The sequence below is a fragment of the Dama dama genome, chromosome 18 (assembly GCF_033118175.1).
Source record: "Dama dama isolate Ldn47 chromosome 18, ASM3311817v1, whole genome shotgun sequence".
Lineage (NCBI taxonomy): Eukaryota > Metazoa > Chordata > Mammalia > Artiodactyla > Cervidae > Dama > Dama dama.
Window position 1 is genome coordinate 2,621,474 of NC_083698.1, and position 22,874 is coordinate 2,644,347.

Consider the following 22,874-nt stretch of genomic DNA (forward strand, 5'->3'; position numbering starts at 1 on the left):
GTCCTTTCTTTCATGCTTTAGAAAACATGTTCCTTCTTCCTGAAACAATTAACATTTTAACTAGCTTACCTACCGGTACAATTATTCATCACATGAAACTTACCAGGTTTGTGTATGCAAGCCAAATCACCTCAGTCATGTCTGACTCTTTGGAACCCTGTGGACTGTAACCGGCCAGGTTCCTCTGTCCATGAGATTCTCCAGGCAGGAGTACTGGACTGGGTTGTCATGCCCTCCTCCAGGGGATCTTCCCGACCCAGGGGTTGAACCCACCACCTCCTTCGAATCTCCTACATTAGCAGAGAGGTTCCTTACCACTAGTGCCGCCTGGAGAGATACTTACCACAGTGCATCTCAATTCAAGGCTAGGTGCTGGCCTGGGTCCTGCTGAACTGCATTTCCCAATTTTCCTTTCTCTGTGTGTTGCTGGTGCATGGGCCACTCAGAGACTTTGAAGCCAGCTTTGAAGAGTGTAGGTACAACAGCAGCTACACCATCATTCACACACGCTGTTGTTGACTGTAGGGGGCCCCTCATTGCAGGAGTCAGTGCCTTCCCTCAGGGCTCCTCACTCAGCTTCTCCAGCTCCTGGGTCAGTTCTGTGCATTTAACTCCATGCTGAAGGACCTCTGGTTCTGCAGACCAGCAATGACACCTAAGTCAGAGGAGATGGATTTGCACCCATTTCAGCTCATCCTCTGGGGCTCCACTTCATTTTCCTGAGTTCCAGCTGGGTTTTTCTCTCCCCTACTTTCTACCTTCATATGTAGTTTTTCATCCCAACTTTCTGCTCTGAGGGCTTCGCGTTCCAGAGTCAGATGTGATGACAATGGTCTCAGACATGCTACTTAACCAGCTAGCTTTCGCAATTGCACAAAACCATATCTCTGCACCAAATCTCTTCACAGATCTATATGGATCTCCATGTATATGAAGTGTATACGTACACATGCATACACACACACACACACACACACACATTATACCAAAAGTAAGTTCAAGACCTAACATAGAGTAAGGCCAAACAAACCAAAATGTCAGAGTTTGGAGCAGAGAAAGGTTTATTGCAAGGCCATGCAAGGTACTTTGTGCCTAAAAATCCTGGTACTCTCCAAAGGGTTTCAGCAAATCATTATTACAGGTAAGGTGAGAGAGAGGCTTGGTTAGATGTTGCAAACTTTTTGGTGTCTGAAGACATTTTGGTCTGAAGATATCTTGGTGTCGCATGTTCAACTTCCCTTGGGATTTCTTTTTGACTCATTTGTTTTTAACCATGTGTTATCTATTTCCACAAATTTGTAGACTTTCTAGTTTTTTTTTTTTTTTCCTGCTATCGATTTCTAGTTTCTTTCTGTTGTGACTGAAATAGAATTTCATATGATCCATCTCTCTTTAAATTGATTAGTTTGTCTGAGTCTTAACATATGGACTATTATGAGAAGTTTCTCCACGTGAAAAGGATGCTTACTTGGGTGCTGATGTTGAGTGAAGTATTCTGTTTGTGTCTGTTACTCTCTGTTCTACAACTTTTTGTCTCTATATGAAAAGACTCTCAAAGGTCAGAGCCTTGAGAATGGGTTTTTCTATATATTTCAGGCTATAGGCAATATGCTTTTATTTTTTATTTTTTCATTGTGTAAATATACAGTATTTTATTCTGCATATTTACAGAATAAACATACAGTACTTTAGAAAAAATATACAGTATTGTATTATGCATCTCCTTCATTATGCATCATCCTTTCAGATGGTCTCAAGGTTTATGCTCTTGGGTACAATGTTTTGTTTTGTTTTGTTTTTTCAATTTATATTTTAATTGTAGGAAGGCAATGTGCTTTTACAAAAGGTGCAGAGCCAACATGACTAAGCATGGAAAAAGGAACAGATCTAATATGTAGTAAGATTTGTTCTTCCCTATTACATATATTCATATGTACACATACATGTACACATGCAAACACATGTAATTTTCATTTATCAGAAAAGTAGAACCACTACACATGTGTAAGAATGTACTTATATGTCTGCTTTGGTAACCACTATAGAGATGTCTATCTATTTGTATCTGTGGTAGTTCTGCTTCCCTGGTAGAAATCAGCATTAGCCATGGTCATGGTCATGAGGATTGCTGTGTATGGACTATTAGACACCTTGTATCATCAGGGACTGGACATGTCACTTAACACATGGTAGATACTACCTAAAATAAAATTTAACAGAGTATTTGACTGTAAAACAGAACATATTTCAAAAATATTTGAAACAAAAGACTAATGGGAAAATTACCCAGACAAGTTGCTCACAAAATAATGCAAAGTTATATAAGTAGGATATAAAAATACAGTTTAAGGTTGAAGTATCTGTAGCACAATTGCTTCCTAACTTAACTTTTGGGTACCTGGAACTTGACTTTAGAAGATAGTCAGTACCAATGTGCAGATATATAAATCATTAGAATACAGAGGATCATAGAAGCTATGGATGTGAATGAAATTTTATACAGTGAGAATAATTGAGCAGTGGGGACTGAAACTTAGAGAAAATCAAGTTTTAAGGAAAGACAGGAAGACAATCACAAAAGAAGACTGAGAATGGAAATCAGGAAGGCTATAGAAGTAAATAAAAGATAGTCCTGCAAGAGAGTCAGAATAAGAAAGTGTGACAAGAATGTGGACACGGCTAATGGCGTAAATATGACATTAAGTACAGGTGAAATAAACATGGAGGCATTTCCATTCTGCACACTTTGAGGCTCTGCAAGAAGCATGTCAGAGGGATGGTGACAGCAGAATTCAGATTACATGAGTTTATATAATGAATTAGTTATGAAATCACTGAAGATTCCAGGTAGACTGGCTCTTCAGGAAATATGCTTTTTAAAGAAAGGAGGAGATGAATGAGGTGACACCCTGCAGTCCTAGAGTCAGGGAAATTTATTTGTGGTATTTTTAAGCCTGAAAACTGTTTAGAAAATATAGTTATGTGCCAAATGAAGGTAATGAATTAAGAGGAAGTTGAAGAGCAGAGAAAGCCACAGGTCACAGAAGGGGCAGAGAAGGACTATGAAGGCGGGGCTTTCAGGAGCAAAATAAGAAAATCTCTCTTACTTTGGTGCCAACAACCCAGAAGCAAATTATTTAGCTTAGCTGCCTAAAACTTCTTTAATGTAAAAACTGATATTCTGTATGTTTGGATGTGATTCAATTAAAAAATGCTCAACATTGCTATATGCTATTCTTGCTAAAATTTAATATCTTGTACCTGCGTGAGTGTTCAGTCCGACCCCATGGATTATAATCTACCAATCTCCTCTGCCTATGGAATTTTCCAGGCAAGAATACTGGAGTGGGTTGCCATTTCCTATTCCTGGCTATCTCCCCAACCCAGAGATCAAATCCACATTTCCTGCCTTGGCAGGCAGATTCTTTACCTCTGAACCACCTGGGAAGCCCTTGCTAAAATGGCTTAATGTGAAGTCAGCGTTCGTAAAGTACAGAATGCAAGGCATTTTGGAAGGTAATTGGCCTGTACTTTTCATAACAGCTGGTGTCATGTAAAACAATATGACTTCATAATCAACTAACTAAATGGAAAAGAATTGTTCTCCACTAAAAGAACCTAAGAAATGTAACCATATCCAGAATGTAAGCCTTGACTGGGTTCTGGAATCAACATGTTATTTAAAGGCCACTGGGGCCCAGGGTGGCCCCAAATTTGCCTCAGTGGAGTATTGATTATTTTGAATTAAAGTTAATTGAAAAATAACTGGTGGGGAAAAATGATTTAATAAAAAAAAAAAAAACTCTAATACCTCCTTTCCCGCTTAAAATGGGAAATAAATCTCCCATGTGAAAGTATCCTCTTATATCAGGAGGATAGAAAGCATTCTTATGACCAAACTTAGGGAATTGAAGGCAAAGAAAGTCATATAAACAAACTGTCCCTTCTTCATTATTCTGCTACCACAAGCAGGAGACCTTTTGGTTTGTTAAATGTTACCAAATAAGTGATCCTTTTTCTAAAACTGCTATATAAATAGCCTGCTATGATCACTTCAGTACTTCAAATTCTATGAGACCTTCATGCATATAAATTAACTTTTTCTCCTGTTAATCTATCTTATATCAGTTTAATTATTAAATCAGTCAAAAGGACTCAAGAGACTAGGGATGAAGTTTCCCCTCATTGACAAGACCACAATATGTATTCTAAAGCAACTGCATACATTTAAATATGGATTGTATATCAATTAGGTGACACAGTAAAATGTTATTTTCAACCCAATTGTGGCATTGCGGTTGGTGGGAGAATATGCTTCCCTTTAGAAAAAGCATGCTGACTTCTTGGAAGATGAACTGTCCTGATATAGAGGTGGGCAAAGGGACATAGACTCAGCAATGTGGCAAATGTTAACACATGGCAAAACTCTATGAAATGTAGTATTTGTTTAACTTTTCTGTGAATGTTAACATTTTCAAAATCAATCATAGAAGAGAACAAAATATTTTCTCTTCCCTTTCTCATTCTGATATCAAGGATCAGGGAAGGTATGTGGGGTGCAGATTTATTGACATGCAGTTTATTCTTACCATTAATATTGCATATTTGTGAATTCACCTACTTACTGAAATTTCTTTGTAACCTCAAAATCAATACCTGTGACATTTTCCTGATCATTTGCTCACATGCACAGAGTGGTACAAATTTTAGCCACCAAGAGGGCATGTTCCCATCTGAGACAAAAAAAAAAAAAACAAAAAAAACAAAAAAAAAACAGCCTTTTGCCTTCTTATTTCAGCTCTCACATGTTTTTCATATTTTGTGCTTTTTGTTGGTGAGTTTGCTGTTTAAACTTCCCCCAAGCATAGGTGTTGAGTGCTGCTTAGGGTTCCTAAGCAAAAGGAAGCTGTGATGTGTTTTGGGGAGAAAATACATGAGTTAGAGAAGCTTTGTCCAAACATGAGTTATAGGGCTGCTGATCATCTGGTCAAGGTCAATGAATCAATTATACATATGAAATAAGGTATCCTTATGTGGAAACCGCATGAAACAGGGTTATGGTTATCAGATGACCAGCTGTGACCTGAGGCTAGCAGGAAGCTAACCTTTTATTTCCCATAGGAGCAATGGTCAATATTTACAGTAACTTTACAGAACATAATTATCAATGATAACAAGAATAATCTATATATGCAAATAAGCATGACTGTAGACTTGCAATCAAATGGGCTTTCTCTTCACTAGAATTAGCTGTTTTATCCATGCATTTTCTTTATCTCCACTTCTACCTTATATTCAATACATAAGGAGTAAAAGATGGAGTAGTGGTTATTCTAGTAAACTGACCACAGAGCAAGCCAGGACAGACATTACTAGTGAATATGCAGAGAGGATTCTCAGAGAGGTGGGGTGTAGGGGTGTTTCTCCAGTTGATGCCCTTCCTGAGGGAAAGGAAGGCAGGGGTGGGCAGTGTTTTCCCCTAAACCCAATACCCTGGAGAATTAACCCACTACCCTGGGGGAGGGAGCATTTCTTCCATGAAAGGGAGAATGTGATGAGATATTCCATGGTTCTAAATCCAGCTTTAACCTGGTGTCTTTAATGCTAATTGAGGAGAATAAGTGGGCACAGCCTCAGGAGACAGACCCTGAACACTGCTTACTGCTGGCTACAGCTACGACCTGCCCAGACCCCTTCTGAACCCCAGTGATGTGCTGGCCAAACAGACACAGATCCACCTCAGGCTTCCTATGGTCCAGAGGCCCTGGGAGATCATGCAGCATTCACGTGAGTGCATCTGAGTTCAGGAGGCCTGGGAACTTCTGTGCAAATCTCGGGCTTCCTCTGTGAGACGGGAGACTCGGTTCTCCAGGACCTGGAGAGTAGGCCAGGCAGAGAGGAAGCATCTGCTTTTAAGAGTGAGAGAAACACTGAATCATGAACAAAGCTCACTGGGCAGGAAGTAGGTGAGCTTCCTCCATGTTTGTGTCAGACAATAGTCTTTAGTATCAGTTTTATATTAATGGCTGGAAACTCTAAACATAGACTGTTCCCCGATAGGGGAATCTTTGTGAATTTCTTCAGAATGTGCTTTCCTTGGCTCTCTCATCCCCATCTCAACTTATATATCTATGTCTTGTGGTATATATCCACCTGCCAAAGTCACAGTTTTTCATTCCAGAGTGGAGAGAAACAAGGGGGTGGAATTCAAAAATATCATCTTTTGGAAAAGAAATTTACAGTGTATTTGATGTCACAGACAGGACTAGTTGCCTACATAATGCCACCCTCCCCTGATAGCACTTGATCATCTTTACCTTATAAGGTACATACAAGGAGATGACCAGGATTGACGTAAACATTCCCCTTGCAGGTCTTCAATCCTGCAGATAACTCTCTCTTTTTCAGTCTTGAGAGATCTGCTGAGCATCGTCTAGCCATGATTTTTCTTCCTTAATAAAAGAGTCGCCTCTCCTCCCCAGGTACCCTTTTTATGCTAAGATCTGCCATACCTCTCTGTGACCATGAGGAATACACTCCCAAATTAGGACGACAGAACAGGGGATGGGGAGCTGAATTTGTCAGCTCTGGGGTTCCCCATTTGTGGATTTAGGAAGCTCTTGGTACTGCCCTGCTTGTGATGGGGGGAAGCCTTCTGGCACTTGCAGCTGAAAGCAATTGTACAATGAAGATATCTTATGTGACGAACAACCAAAGGAAATGGACCGAAGGAAATGTGAACAGATCATTCATTTTATTTGCACATTTGTCTAATTTCACTGATAGTGCTTAAGTTAATGAGACACTAGCTCAGTTAACAGAGAATGCAGGAGAATATAGACTCCTTGGTTAAAGATTTTCTATTACAATCAAACTCACATATACTGTAAAGGTGATCACATGCAATGCCTTGATTAATAAATATTAAAAATATATTCTAGTAATAAGTTGACTAAAGAGGAACTAATCATCCCATCATAAAGTATTTGTGTGTGTGTGTGTGTGTATGTGTGTATGTAAACCAAAGAAGGCAGAAATACTGTTTTCATAAGGGAGATGGCAATCACATCTAAAGAGCATTCAGAAAATAATTTTGAGCATACAGGAAGAAATATCTTTCAACCGCCTTGAACAAAAGCCATTCACAGAAACATTTGTGTAGGAAAGCTTCATATAAAAAGTTTAAAATTTTTAATAATAGCTTTTGTTGTAAAAGAATTTTCAGTACCTGAGATATTACTATATTATCCAGGGACTCATTATTTTTCCTTAACTCTTTCAACTTGGAGTATTTTCATTTTATTTTCTTTTAATTCTTCCAATTTACTGGATGTTTTAAAATATTTTTACCATTCTTTCTATTTGCCAAATGTTCCCTTTATGTTTAGGATCTGTTCTTTCAGAAACGTTCTCTTCTTTATCTTGTTTTTCTTTTTTCTCTTAGCTCTATATCAGAGACAGAGTACTACCCACCCGCAGAGCTTGACTGTGGTATTTTTTATGCAGGAGAGTGAAAGATTTCTTCAATATACCTCCTTTCAGCTGATTTTTTATTTCTCAGTGAGGAAGAGAGGGTCGTATTCAACTCTGCTTCCTAGCCTTCTCTGGAAATTACTTAAAATTTTGGGACTTCAAGATTCTGGTTAAATGCAGTTTCAGTAGCAATCCAAGGGCTTTTCTTTCCCTTCATGGTTATTTATGGGTAATTTATTAGTTTCTTTAAAAAACATTAGGACTTTTTTTTTTTTTATTAAATCCATCTTTGATCACCTAAGATTGGTTAGTGACTAAGTATGGAACATGAGGTTTTATTCAGAGACTGACTTCCTTGGCTTTAGAGAACGCTAATATATTTAATCTGTAATATCTGTTCATAAAATAATTTTACCTTTTATTTACAAAATTCATTAGCTCTCATTGCCTTCACAATATCTTTTCATAAATGCTTTTATTCATTGCCACAGTATTTCATGAATCAAATATTATCAGTTGTTATGTGTTTGGCCTTTGGCAGCAGTGGGCTACTCTTTCTGCCCCTTCTGATGTCTGTGTCAGAAGCCTTCTCAATCTCTTTTATACTTTAATAAAACTTTATTACACAGAAGCGCTAAGCGATTAAGCCTCATCCCTGGCCCTGGATTGAATTCTTCTCTTCCAGAGGCCAAGAATCCCAGCAATTTTTATGGTTCAGCAGCCACCTTTCATCTTGGGGGCTCATCTGGGATCCTTCAGGACAAGGTAAGGATGCTTAGGGCTCTGGTTCTTTGTTCTCCTAGCAAACATGTTTTCTGCTGCACTTTACTAACTCTACAGTGGGCTTGTGTGGATGAATGACACGCCCTGCATGAAGCAAGTGATGAGTCCTGCTCTGTGGCTCCGCAGTGACCTTACACGGCTTATGGCAGAAACCCTCTTGGGGGTTTATACTGGCCTGACAATGGGCTTCCCCGGGGGCTCAGACGGTAAAGCGTCTGCCTGCAGTGCAGGAGACCTGGCTTCAGTCCCTGGGTTGGGGAGATCTCCTGGAGAAGGAAATGGCAACCCACTCCAGTATTCTTGCCTGGAAGATCCCATGGACAGAGGAGCCTGGTAGGCTAGAGTCCGTGGGGTCGCCAAGAGTGGGACACGACTGAGTGACTTCACTTTCACTTGGCCTTTGATTCTCAAACACACGTTTTAGCAAATCTTTTTATGCTGTTTTGTATTATTTTATTTTATTAATGGAATAGTCACTTTGTAAATTCTTACAAATAGGAATCAAGTCTATGGTGTCTGGACTCAAATGCTCAGGCAGAATTTCAAACAAGACAAACTGAAAAAGCTCCCTGTCACTCCTTTCCAGAGATATGGACCCTTGGCAGGCTGTACCAGGCATTTATCTAGATGTGTTTTGTTGTTTCTTTCTTAGGACTCATTTTGTGCTAAGAAATAATAAATATATGTGTGTACCTATGTACATGTGCTCATGTGTGTATGTGTGTGCATGCACATGCACATGTGTGTGTATGTTACCTAGTTATGCAATGTGAACAGGTCGAGATGGACAGCAACTTGAGACCCAGACTTTGTCTCCCTGGATGTTCTGTTTGATATGTGAGTAGAATGATAGCATATAGGGTCCAGGCAAAAGAAAAAGCAAGTCATACACCAGAAGACCTTCTAGAAGCCAATGGAAGAAAATAGCAACTTAATAGATGATGAACCAAGATGATAAGTAGAATCTTCATGGAAGAAGACACTACAGTGTCTGCCAAGTACCAAAATGTGCCATCTCAGTGGGCAGCAGGGACATAGGACATGAGCAGAGGGGACACCACTTTACAGGCAGGCCAGCCAGGTCTGGGAGGGTGGTAACACTAGGTGCTGGGTATCCTGGATGGACTGTGTCCTCCTACTGTGGTGAGGAATCTTCTCTGTGTGTGTTTAATCAGAAAGCAGTGTTTAAACATCTATGAATCAATTTCACAGAAATTCAAAGGAAGGCACAACTGTACATTTATAAAGATTTACAAAATCATAAGATTGTTTATAATAGAAATAAATAAGCAACAAACTATTCATGAGGGCAGATCAGGAAAATGGAGTGAGCCCACACCAGGGAATATTATGCACTGTGATGAAATCATGCAGACCTGTAGGTACTGTCATGGGGACATTGCCACAATGTGATGTTGAACAGCAGTAACAATAAAAGGATACCACAGCTCTCCCCCTCTTTCTTCCCCTCTGTATGTACACACTCAACCACACACACACTCACACACAGAGAGATGTATAAAATGAGTCCCAAGAAACAAGATCAAGCCCATGTGTAAATGTTCCATAGCACCTGCTGAAGCCTCTCTCCCTCTGGAACTGAGCCAGAGAGGGCTCCCCTTGTTCTGCTTTTTATACCAACACAGCACATTATTCAATCCTTTAGATGAGCCTGTATTTATTTATCACATAAACTAAGAACAACAGCAAAAGCTTATCAGGAAGTTCAAGGGAGGAGGTTTAAGTCCAGGTTATCCAGAAGGAGAGGTAGAACCAGACGTGAGACCTCAGCAGTGGAGCTGGGACCAGAACTCAAAATGGGGACCACAGGCAGGAGGGGCAGCTTGTTCACAGGTTGGAGCATGACCTCTGGGTTCTTCTTTATCCCCTGAAAAGCAGTACTGCACTTTAAATTTACAAAGCACAGTTGGTTTGGGAAATGGAATATTTCCTGCCATGTCAATAAACAAGGATGTCACAGCCATCCGGAAATTTGGCCTTCCAAATGTGAATTTCCGGCAAGAACCAGACCTACTATCCGGCAGCCATTGAACTCCCTCCACAACCTGCTGGCACTCCCTATAGTGAGAAGGGAGCCAAGGATGTGAAAACTCAAACCACAGAATTCTGATCCCACATAGCTGAGATGCACATGAAAGGAATGATTTCAGTAAGCCTAGACTCTTGCATTTACTCATACATAGAAAAGGGATAAATTCTTGATATATCTGGTTTTCCTTAATTAACAACAATCTTTTGATGTCCAGACTTCCTGCCTGCCCCCTGTTGCAAACTTCTATATAACTTGACTCACCACCCTGCTTCCCCAGAACAGTTCTCTCAGGGTCACTTGAGATGCTGTCTCCTGGGCTTGAGCTCCTAAAAATTCCTACCAAATAAAACATAACTCTCAATTTCTAGGTTGTCACTATTTTTAAAGTTGACACTTCAATGTTTAATAAGATATACACAAATGAAGGCTTTAACATTTCCAAACTAAATGAATTCCCTCTCATTGGTTGATCAAAAACTTTATATAAAGCAAACCCAAAAGTGTTTGGCATTTACACATGTAACATGTGAAATTCTTGACTTTATACAGTCCTATAAAGAGCTATAAAAGTCTGTAATATAGTAATTTGTGCTTTTCACTAAAAGGTAACTTTGAACAATGGATGCTTAAGTCTTGGAGTTCAGAGCTATTCTTTGGCCAGTTCCTGAAGCTGGGCTCATTCTCTGATCATCATCAACTGAAAAAAAGCACAACCTAAAATTTGAGAGTTATATTTTATTCAGTGGACAAAACTGAGGACCTAAGCCCAGGACGCAGGCTCACAGATAGCTCTGAGGGACTGCTCTGGAGAGGGAAGGGAGGAGCCAGGATACATAGGAGTTTTTGCAACAAAGACTGGGTAGTCGGAACATCAAATGGTTACTACTAATTAAAGAAAATCTGACATCTCAAGTTAAGACATTCAGTGCTTTTCTATATATAAGAAAATTAAGAATATGGGCTCACTGAAATCACTCCTCTGACATGCACCTCAGTTATCGGGGGCCAGGGTCCTATGCTTTCTCAGCCTAAGTGCCCCAGGGTGCTCTGAGGGGGTGGGAGGGCTTCAGGGTCTGATGGTTTGATGGCAGGCATTCTTCCTCCTTCCTGAGTTCCCCCAGGGCTCACCTTCAGGAGGCTGTAAGTGATGGCTTGATGGCTTCAACAATCTTTGTGCGCTGGTATGGCAGCTATACTTTTCAATCACAGCGTGATCTCTGTTATAGACTAAATGACTGTTACCCGCCCCCCACCCCACCATTCATATGTTGATGTCCTGAATCCCACTGTGTCTATATTTGCTATGAGGAAGTGAGCCTTGGCATAAGGAAGGTGGGGCCCTAATACAAGGGAATTAGTGTATTATCCCTACTAGGAAGGGATACCAGAGTCCCCATGAGCACACACGTGGAGGGAAGCTCTGAGAGGACAGGATGGACAAGGGGATGACTGCTATCACCCAGGAAGAGTGCCCTCACTAGAAACCAAATCAACCAAGAAGCTGATCTTTGGCTCTGGCCTCCAGAGCTGTGAAAAAAGAATTTCCACTGTTTTAACCCTTCAGTCTGTGGTATTTCATTATGGCAGCCTGAGACAACTCTTACTGTCTTGTACATGTATTTTTCTGAGAAATGAAATGTAGCAGTGGTATGAGGGATCCACACACAACTAAGATGGTGTGGATATCTAAGATTTGCCTAACTCTTATAAAGATTTTAAATCATCCTCAACTTGTCTTCAAAAAGTATTCATTCTGGCATCCCCCATATAAGAGAAATATAAGGATGCCAAAAGCCTAGAATAAAACATTTTAATTTTAATAATCATTGTTCCTTTCAAAAACAATAATATACATTTCAACTGAACTACACTACTTAAGGTATTATAAGAAACATAAGAAATACCTTAAGCATCAATGACTGAGACAGTTATAAACATTCAAACGAAAAGTTAGCCTAAATGGACTAAAGGCTCAAAAGCTACGAATGAAGTATAGTTTTGAAGCAACGTTCATGACCTGACGCGTCCTGCCCAGACAGCTCTGTGTCAGGGCTGTGACCCAATTGTGCTTTGCCATAGAACCACTCTTTGAGACGCGGGGGGCGGGGGGTATGGAGGATGTGTTTCAGTAGCCCACAACAAAAGTATCATTGTATTTACTCTTCTTTTCTTTTTAGAACTATGTTTACAGTCTTTTTGATTGAAAATAGAATTCAAGAAACATAAATCTGAAGACCAGACCCTTCTTCTCTGTTTCAGTGCTAGTATGTCTTTCTTATAGTTCACACTGTGCACTTAGACAAAGACACTGCTTGGCTTTCTTTTTTATTTATTTATTTATTTTGAGAAAACAAAAACAAAAAAAGCATCTTTCCTTTTTTTTTTTCCTGATTTTCACTTTTTCACTATAGGAGATAAGGAGACATTGGTGCATTTCTTCAAGTTAAGCTGAGGTAACTTTGTCGGGTGGTGTGCTGTAGGTGTTATTTTGACTTAGAATCTTGCATTTCTTTTCATGGGTACATCTTAGATTACTTTAGATCAAGCCCTGCTGATTGGGCTCATATGTGATTCAAGGATGAACTTGAGCATAGACAATGTAAGTAGGCATTTTAGAAGGCAGAGAGGCCATTAGAATCACCTCCCAAATTAGTCGGCTACTTATTCACAGATGCTCATTTCAGATTCAGCTGCTTTCTCCTCTTTTAGGATCCTTGCTCATTTTACTTCTCCTGAAAAGAGTATGATTAACTTTTACTGTAAAAATGAAATTGTAAGCATTGCTTGCACTGACACTTCTGTCAAACTTTTTAAGCAAAAGTGTTTGTTTGTTTGTTCATTTGTTTTTAATTTTCACTTTTGCTTCCTTAGTGCCTTGATATAGACTTCAATTTTCTCTTTCTGTTAGCTTTAGCTCTTTTTCTTCTTTGTGCAACTCTGTGCTAATTTTATTTTCTTCAGATTGAGACTATAAAATGACCTGTTTTTAGCAATGCTTCCTGAAAGCATTAGTTTTGCTCCTTATTCCATTGACAAATATTTTGTTCTACATTTTCAGGAATGTGAGTTTACTAGCACATCTACAAATATATATATATATATATATATATATATATGTATATATATATGTATATATATACATATATATATATTCCACTTCTAAAGTTTCTCCAATCAAAAGACTGGTTTTGAAGTCACCCAATGAAGCATCATTACATAGCTTGATAAAACCTTTCCTTAAAGTGAAGTAGACAGATCCAATTCTAAGGAAGACGTTATCATTAGACTTACCTTCAACTGAACTAGAAGATATAAAATCAAATTCAAATCTTTCTTGAGAAATATCAGATATCTCATTTGCTCTTTGGAATTATTTTCCTTGTCCTGGAAGGCCAGCTTCTTGAAGAGGAACTTGCAAATTCATCACAATATATCCCTGGAGATGTGATCTGTGCTGGAGTTCTTTACAGAGGAGTTCACTCTGTCCCAGCTCTGAGCAGTTCCCTCTGTCTGCTGTGAAGTAAGCTTTCCTTTCTACACACTTAAGCTGACATATGATGTGGTGACATTATTTTCTCTAACTGGATATCTTGTGCTTCACTCGCTTTGGGTTTTTCATTTTTCAAGACTAAAACCAACGTTCTATTGCCCTGATAATTCTTCAGCAGTTTAGAAGTGTCAGTGATACTTAGGTATGGCGCAAGCAGGTAACACTTACATTTGCCAACGTCCCTTCTCTCCCATTTGTTTTCTTCTTTCTTCTGCAAAAAATGCTCTTGGTCATCTTCTGCCATGGCACCTCCTCTGCTGCCATGATCCTTCTCCTCATATTCTAGGCTCAGGAGGCTGGTTGGCAGCCCTGGGTCCCCCACTTCTGTGGCTCCATCTCCCCGCCAGCGACTTCAGTGACCTTGCTCAAATTCTCCTCTCCAATAGCCCATTGGTTACCTGGTAGGCTATGATCCCTGGAATTTTAATACAGTGAACCTGATTCCTACCCAAATATGAGAAGAGAAGCACTAAGGGTGCTGTCGCTCACTGGACACTTATCAGTATTATGAATCGGACCTAGGGAGATTACCTGGTAAGGTATCCATGAGATAGCTGTTAGAGAAAGTAAGGGGGGTGCTGAAGAGGGAAGGGAAGAAGGACTGATCTTTTAGGAAGAAATTGAGAGAGATTATGCAAGGCACTGGGGTTAAAAAGTCCTTACATGATTTTAAATCAAGCCATCACCTAGGGTAACAGGTTGGGAGGGAGAAAGGACCTTTAAGTATTTGCACATCCACCCTGCTTCTGGTGCCATAAAGCACACCCTCCTCTGTTCTTGCCACATGTCTAGGATGGGCAAGTTTATACATGTTTGCCCCACAGATATGCTTTTTCTGCAATCATTCTGAGATTGAGATTCAGAGATTCTTCATCATGAACTTCCAGCTTTGACCATAGGGAGCACATCAAAGTAAAGTAACCCAATTCTGCCTTTGGATTATATAAAGGAAAAGCAAATAAGACTATCTCTCCCTGAGCATCTGGGTAAGGAAAGAAATCGTAGCAATTTTCTTAGAGCAGCAGGATCCATAATCTTTTATTCAATATCCAGTTCCCAACTCTCAAAGTTTTCCAATTTCTCCTTTGGTAGCAGATGTCATTCTTAAAGAAGAAATAAAAATAAAAATGTAGTTGTGATGTAGGTTTCACCTAATGCCAGAAACTCAGGGTGGACTCACTGTATTTTTCAAATGAGATTTTGGTGAAGTGTAGGTAGCACAGAGGAAGAAGTAGTTCCCTGAAGGAGAGTCATGATTATTGCCTCACCTGCATTCAGAACTTGCCTGTGTTTGCTGGAAATTTTGAGGGAGCTCTGTGTGCTAGAATTATTGAAAATCAGCAGGGTTTTCACATGTACATCCTTGGAAGAAAAACAGAAGGACATAATTCATTTTTGGTCACACACCTGCCTTTTTATTTGAAAGGAAATCAAGCCTCTTTTATGTTCGCCTTTCTTTCTGGGCAGCAGAATTTCTCCACTGAGGCTACCTTGACTGTGCCAGGTTTGAGACATCCATATTAACAGAAACTCCAGAAGCCAGTATGATGAAACATGTTATGTGCAGTAATGCACGGGAGATCAGAATAGGTAATTGTCATTGTATTCTGAACTCAAAGAAACAAAGTAACTCTTTTTTTTTTTTTTGACAACACAAAGAACAGGGAAGTTTAAACACATCTTGTCTCTTGCTGCTGCCACAGAGATTTGCAGGCCAAATGATTGTCCATCAAGAGAAATTTCTGTTTTTGTGAACAAAGGATTCCCATTTGAATTGATATTATTCATAAACACTACAAATGCGAAAGTACCATGACTGTGATTGTTCATAAACTCTCATCAGCATTTTGAAACTCTAAGAGAATTCCTGCCAGGAAGAGAACTGACTACAAAAATTTGCATCCATTTGAAATTGTTGCTTGAGTTGGAAAAACACAGTACAATGCTGTCTTAAACAACAAAGTCATTTTCAGTCTCACAGGATACAATTCTATATGTTGAAACTATGTCCTTAGAATCCAATTTTCTAGAGTTCAATGAATGATTATTTATAGGAAGAATTTGAATGAGATACTACCAGATCATCTTCAGTTTGTTGTTCTTGTCGCTGTTGTCGTTCATCTCTCAGTCATGTCTGACTCTTTGTGACCCCGTGGACTGCAGCATGTCAGGCTTTCCTGTCCTTCGTCATCCCCCCTGGGTTTGCTCAAACTCATGTCCATTTCATCGGTGTTAGTCCTTTCAATGAACATCAGGGATGATTTCCTTCAGGACTGACTGGTTTGATCTACTTGCTGTGCAAAGGACTCTCAAGAGTCTTCTCCAGCACCACAATTCAAAAGCACCAATTTTTGGACACTCGACCTTTATTATTGCCCAGCTTTCGCATCTATACATGACTACAGGAAAAACCATAGCTTTGACTATATGGACCATTGTAAGCAAAGCAATGCCTCTGCTTTATAATACACTGCCTAGGTTTCTCACTGCTTTTCTTCCAAGGAGCAAGTGTCTTTTAATTTCATGGCTGCAGTTACAATCCTCAGTGATTTTGGAGCCCAAGAAAATAAAGTCAGCCACTGATTCCATTGTTTCCCCATCTATTTGCCATGAAGTGATGGGACCTGATGCCATGATCTTCACTTTTTGAATGTTGAATTTTAAGCCAGCCTTTTCACTCTCCTCTTTCACTTTCATCAAGAGGCTCTTTAATTCCTCTTTGCTTTCTGCCATAAGGATAGTGTCATCTGCGTATCTGAGGTTATTGCTATTTCTCCCGGCAATCTTGATTCCAGCCTGTGCTTCATCCAGCCCAGCATTTCACATGGTGTACTCTGAATATAAGTTAAATAAAAAGGGTGACAACATACAGCCTTGACATACTCCTTTCCCTTGGAATCAGTCCATTGTTCCATGTCTGGTTATAACTGTAGTTTCAGTAGAATTCTTCTAAATGTAAATCAGAAAGACTAATATGTAGGTAATCTCAGGTATCAATGCACTGATAACACATTTTGAGGCCATTTTATGGTTCTTTCATTCAGTTTCTGACCATGTTTCACTCTGCATTTCCTTCCTTGTCCATGTCCCTCTAACTGAAACATGAAAGGAACAGGGCACAACCTTTAAAAGAATGACACAGCCTTTGAGAACATGGCATAAACCAGTTAGACATAACCACCACATAAACTAGGTTCAAGATAGTGGATGATTCACATTCCAGTGAAACTTGAGTCTCATTATGTGCTCATCGTAACACGTCAGCATCTAAATGACACAACCTCAGTTATCATGGCAGCTTTGAGGTTGACGTAGAAGGTGAAAAAGTGGGTGGTGACCCAATTCCAGGGAGTCTCCACCCTCTTCCCAAAATAGAAATCACTCATCCCTATAAAGACTGACAACCCCATACTTTGGGCCTACCACTTTCTGAGATGGCCGACACTCTACCTGTGGAGTGTGTATCTCCCTGAATAAACCTACTTTCACTTCAATGTGGCTTGCTCTTGAATTATTTCTTGTGTGAAGCCAAGACCTTACACTCACTTACTGGCCATCCTAGGTACTCACATGAGACCTGGGATGTGACCGTCTTCTCGTGCTCCAGCTTTATTTCCTGCAACACAACCACCAGTGTAGAACTTACTCCTAAGGGAAAGACATGTGCTTTATATGGTATAAAATGGAGTCTACAAGAAATGTATTGTTTAATTCAAATATTAAATCAATAAATGATCATTTTAGAATCTTAGAAAGTAAACAAAAATATAGAAGAGTGTAAACCAACAAGCATAAGTCACCCATACTTTCATTATTTACCTATTAACTATTGACTTGTTAAATGTGTTTTCAACAAACATTTATTAGCCATAGCAGTCAGAGAAAAGAAATAAAGGAACCCATGTTGGAAAAGAAGAAGTAAAACTCTCACTGTTTGCAGATGACATGATCCTCTACATAGAAAACCCTAAAGACACCACCAGAAAATTACTAGAGTTAATCAATAAATATATTCCAGGATATAAAATTAACACATAGAAATCTTTTGCATTCCTATACACTAACAATGAGAAAACAGAAAGTGAAATTAAGGGAACAATACTATTCACCATTGTGATGAAAAGAATAAAATACTTAGGAATAAATCTATCTAAAGAAACAAAAGACCTATATATAAAAAACTATAAAACACTGATGAAAGAAATCAAAGAGGACACAAATGGATGGAGAAATATACCATGTTCATGGATTGGAAGAATCAATACAATGAAAATGAGTATACTACCCAAAGCAATCTATAGATGCAATGCAATCCCTAACAAGCTACTATTTTTCAGAGAACTAGAATAGATAATTTCACAATTTGTATGGAAATACAAAAAAACCTTGAATAGCCAAAGCAATCTTGAGAAAGAAGAATGGAATTGGAGGAATCAATTTACCTGAATTCAGACTATATGCAAAGCTTCAGTCATTAAGACAGTATGGTACTGGCACAAAGATAGAAATATAGATCAATGGAACAAAATAGAAAGCCCAGAGTTAAATCCATCATCTTATTTTTAACAAAGGAGGCAAGAATATACAATGGAGGAAAGACAATCTCTTTAACATGTGGTGCTCAGAAATCTGGTCAACCAGTTGTAAAAGAATGAAACTAGAATACTTTCTAACACAATACACAAAAATAAACTCAAAATGGATTAAAGATCTAAATGTAAGATCAGAAATTATAAAATTCCTAGAGGAAAATATATGCAAAACAGCCTCTGACATAAATCACAGCAGGATCCTCTATGATCTACCTCCCAGAGTAATGGAAATGAAAACAAAAATAAACAAATGGGACCTAATTAACCTTTTGCACAACAAAGGAAATTATAAGCAAGGTGAAAAGACAGGCTTCATAATGGGAGAAATTAATAGCAAAGGAAGCAACTAAGAAAGAATTAATCTCAAAAATATATACAAGTAGCACATGCAGCTCAATTCCAGGAAAATAAATGACCCAATCAAAAAATGGGCCAAAGAACTAAACAGACATTTCTCCAAAGAACACATACAGATGGCTAACAAACACATGAAAAGATGCTCAACATCACTCATTATCAGAGAAATGCAAATCAAAACCACAATGAGGTACCATCACACGCCAGTCAGGATGGCTGCTATCCAAAAGTCTACAAGCAATAAATGCTGGAGAGGGTGCGGAGAAAAGGGAACCCTCTTATAGTGTTAGTGGGAATGCGAACTAGTACAGCCACTATGGAGAACAGTTGTGGAGATTCCTTAAAAAGCTGGAAACAGAACTCAAATGACCCATCAGTCCCACGGATGGGCATACACACTGAGGAAACCAGAATTGAAAGAGACACATGTACCCCAATGTTCATCACAGCACAGTTTACAATAGCCAGGATATGGAAGCAACCTAGATGCTCATTGGCAGACAAAAGAACAAGAAAGCTGTGGTACATATACCCAATGGAATATTACTCAGCTATTTAAAAAATGCATTTGAATCAGTTCAAATGAGTTGGATGAAACCAGAGCCTATTATACAGATTGAATTAAGTCAGAAAGAAAAACACCAATACAGTATACTAATGCATGTATATGGAGTTTAGAAAGATGGTAACAGTGGCCCTATATGTGAGATAGCAAAAGAGACACAGATGTAAAGAACAGACTTTTGGACTCTATGGGAGAAGGCAAGGGTGGGAAGATTTGAGAGAATAGCATTGAAACATGTATATTACCAAATGTGAAACAGATTTCCAGTCCAGATTCGATGCAAGAGACACGGTGCTCAGGGCTGGTGCACTGGGATGACCCTGAGGGATGGGATGGGGAGGGAGGTGGGGGGAAGGGTTCAGGATGGGGAACACATGGTGGGAAACCCATGGGACACATGGGAACACATGGGAAACCCATGGTGGATTCATGTCAATAACTACCATGATATTGTAAATTAATTAGACTCCAATTAAAATAAATAGATATATTAGGTAACTGTCTACAGAAGCAGGAGAGTACCACAGGAGGAACTGTTTGGGATCCTGGTTCACCCATTCTGCTTTTTTAACAATACTGAATAGGATCCCATTTATTTTTCTGAAATAAACTCACAGATAACACTATGCAGAAGCAAATTTCCAAGAGTATGTATAATTACTTAATTGCAATATGTAGGGAAATAATATGAAAGTAAATTTTAATAAAAATGCATTATTTTACATGCAATTTCCAAATCTTCACTATCATAAGACATAGTGAGTTAGTCTGATACATACACCTTATAGTAATCAGGATTAATAACATCAACTGCTGAAGTAAGAATTGTTCTAAAAATCACAGGAGTAAAAAAAAAAAAAAAAAAAAAAAAAAATCACAGGAGTGTACCAGGATGCAGGTGTCTCTCACCTGGTGCACCTGCAGGCCTGTTGCACCTCAGGGCTTCATATCCTCGGACCCAGTGTTCCCCACTGAGGCCTCTGCCTCTGGCCAGAAGAGAACAGGAGAGGTACACTGAGAAGGCTCACATGCCGTATGACTCCCTGGCCTAGAGGGGCACACATTGGTGAGAAATGCTGACACCACCACTTACCTTTAGGAAGGCTGGGAGACCAGGTTGGGTGTATGACAGGGATGAGGAGGAGACAGGCAGGATTCATTAAACAGAGGGCAGGGTGGTGTCCATTTATCCAGAGTCAGCTCAGTGGGTTGGCTGTTACTGCAGATTTGTGCAACCAAGTTGACCACAACTCAATGTTTTTACAGTATTTTTGCCAATGGTGTGATTTTATTCTGAAATGATAACCAGTATTTCTTAAAGTTTTTCAATGACACAAAGTACAAACTTCCTCACATTTCATGGTATTTGTATTTATGAAATAGTCTGTTGATGTAATTTGTACAAGATGATTTGTACTTTAATATGGAAACAGAGCTTGCTACTGTACATGGATAATTATAAAGACACTGTCACCTACATTATTATATGTCTAGACAGCCATTTCTACACGAGTTGCAAGCAATGTCCTGCTCTGTGGAAAGTCTCTGCTTGTGTATATCTCATGTCTTGGGCTCTGTTACATGATGTCATCAGTCCTCCTCCCTCTCAACCCCTGAGACAAACTAAGACATCCCATCTGGTTTCCAAGTTCCCCTAGGAAGACAGGTAACCCGATTTGAGAACCACTGAATTAGTAGAAGGAGGAGAAGACAGGTTGAGACAAAAAGACACACAGGGTGGGCAAATTGGAAAAAAAAAAAAAAATGTGGCCAAAGGCAAAAATTAGATAAACTATGAAAAGAAAAAAATAAGGCAGTCCAGGGTGGTATTTGGAGATGAAAATTGAGTGTGGCTTTAAATAGATTTCTTTCTAGAAATTTACCTAAACTCTAAAGTATATCTTTATGCCAAATAGTATGTGAAGGATAACAGTCAACAATGCCAAGCTGATGTTTTCCACAATGAAGGAATACCTGATGCCACATGTCACTATCAGGTTTAAATTAATGCCATCCTTCTATATACTATTAATATTATAGGGAGATTGCTGTGGATGGCAAATATGTCACAGAGCTGATATCAAAAATGTTGCAGTTTTTGAATCAGCATAAACCTGTCACCAAATACTGCCCTTGCTTATCCTGTTCTTTTGATTCTTGCCTCTTGATAAGGTTTCTTCACCTCAAGTTCCAGCTTTGTTAGCTTCAAGGAATGTGAGGAGGAACATTTTATCATTTATCACACTCTTCTGTGAGCTTTTATAGAACCAAGTCACAGGCAAAGGCAAAAACTTATAGAAAGTAGATTTTTTTGATATAATTCTTGTCAGAGAAAGATAAGTTGCTTTGCTTTGTTTGACTATTTAATAAGAATAATTTTCTAACAGAGTGTTAACAGAAGTGGGAAAATTCTATTTGTCTTTTTATTATTAAAGTATAGTTGATTTAATGTTCTGTTAGTTTCAGGGACACAGTGCAGTGATTCAGATATGTGTGTGTATATATATATATATATATATATATATATATATATATATATATATGCTTCACAGTTGGCTCAAGCAGTAAAGTTTATAACAACCAAGCACGTCCCTTCCTTACTTTGCCTTTAAAACTGCTGTGTTGGAACTGTTCCAGGAGTTCTGTATTTTTTAGGCACAAGTCACCCAATTCAGGCTTCCCTTATGGTTCAGATGGTAAAGAATCTGCCTGCAATGCAGGGAACCTGGGTTTGATCCCTGGGTCAGGAAGATCCCCTGGAGAAGGAAATGGAAACCCACTCCAGTATTCTTGCCTGGGGAAGAATCCTATGGAGAGAGGAGGAGATCTATCTATCTATCTATAGACACGGTTAGATAGATAGATAGATAGAGATAGAGATAGATATAAAGAGAGAGAGCAACTAAAAAACAGTATATGCACATATATATATATACACATATACTTTTATATACATATATGATGACTTCCCTGGTGGCTCAGATGGTAAAGAGTCTGTCTACGAAGTGGGAGACCTGGATTCGATCCCTGGGTGGGGAAGATTTCCTGGAGAAGGAAATGGCAACCCATTCCAGTATTCTTGCCTGGAAAATTCCATGGACAGAGCCTGGTGGACTGCAGTCCATAGGGTCGCAAAGAGTCGGACACGACTGAGTGACTTCACTTCACTTCCTCACATATGTGTGTATATATATACACACACAGATATATATATATATATATACATATATATATATATACTTTTTCAGATTCTTTTCCCTTATAGGTTATTGTGAAATTTTGAGTACAGTTCCTTGTGCTCTACAGTAGGTCCTTGTAGTATATGACAATGTATATATGTCAATCCTAATTTTTCCATATTTATCTTTTAAAATAAAATATATAGAATATATGGGTTCCTTGCTATTCACCTCTTAACTCTCAGAATTCTGGGTAGTTCCTTTCTGCTGTTTGCTTCCCCATCAGTCCCTCCCTATGTCCATCCTCAAAATTTGCCACCAC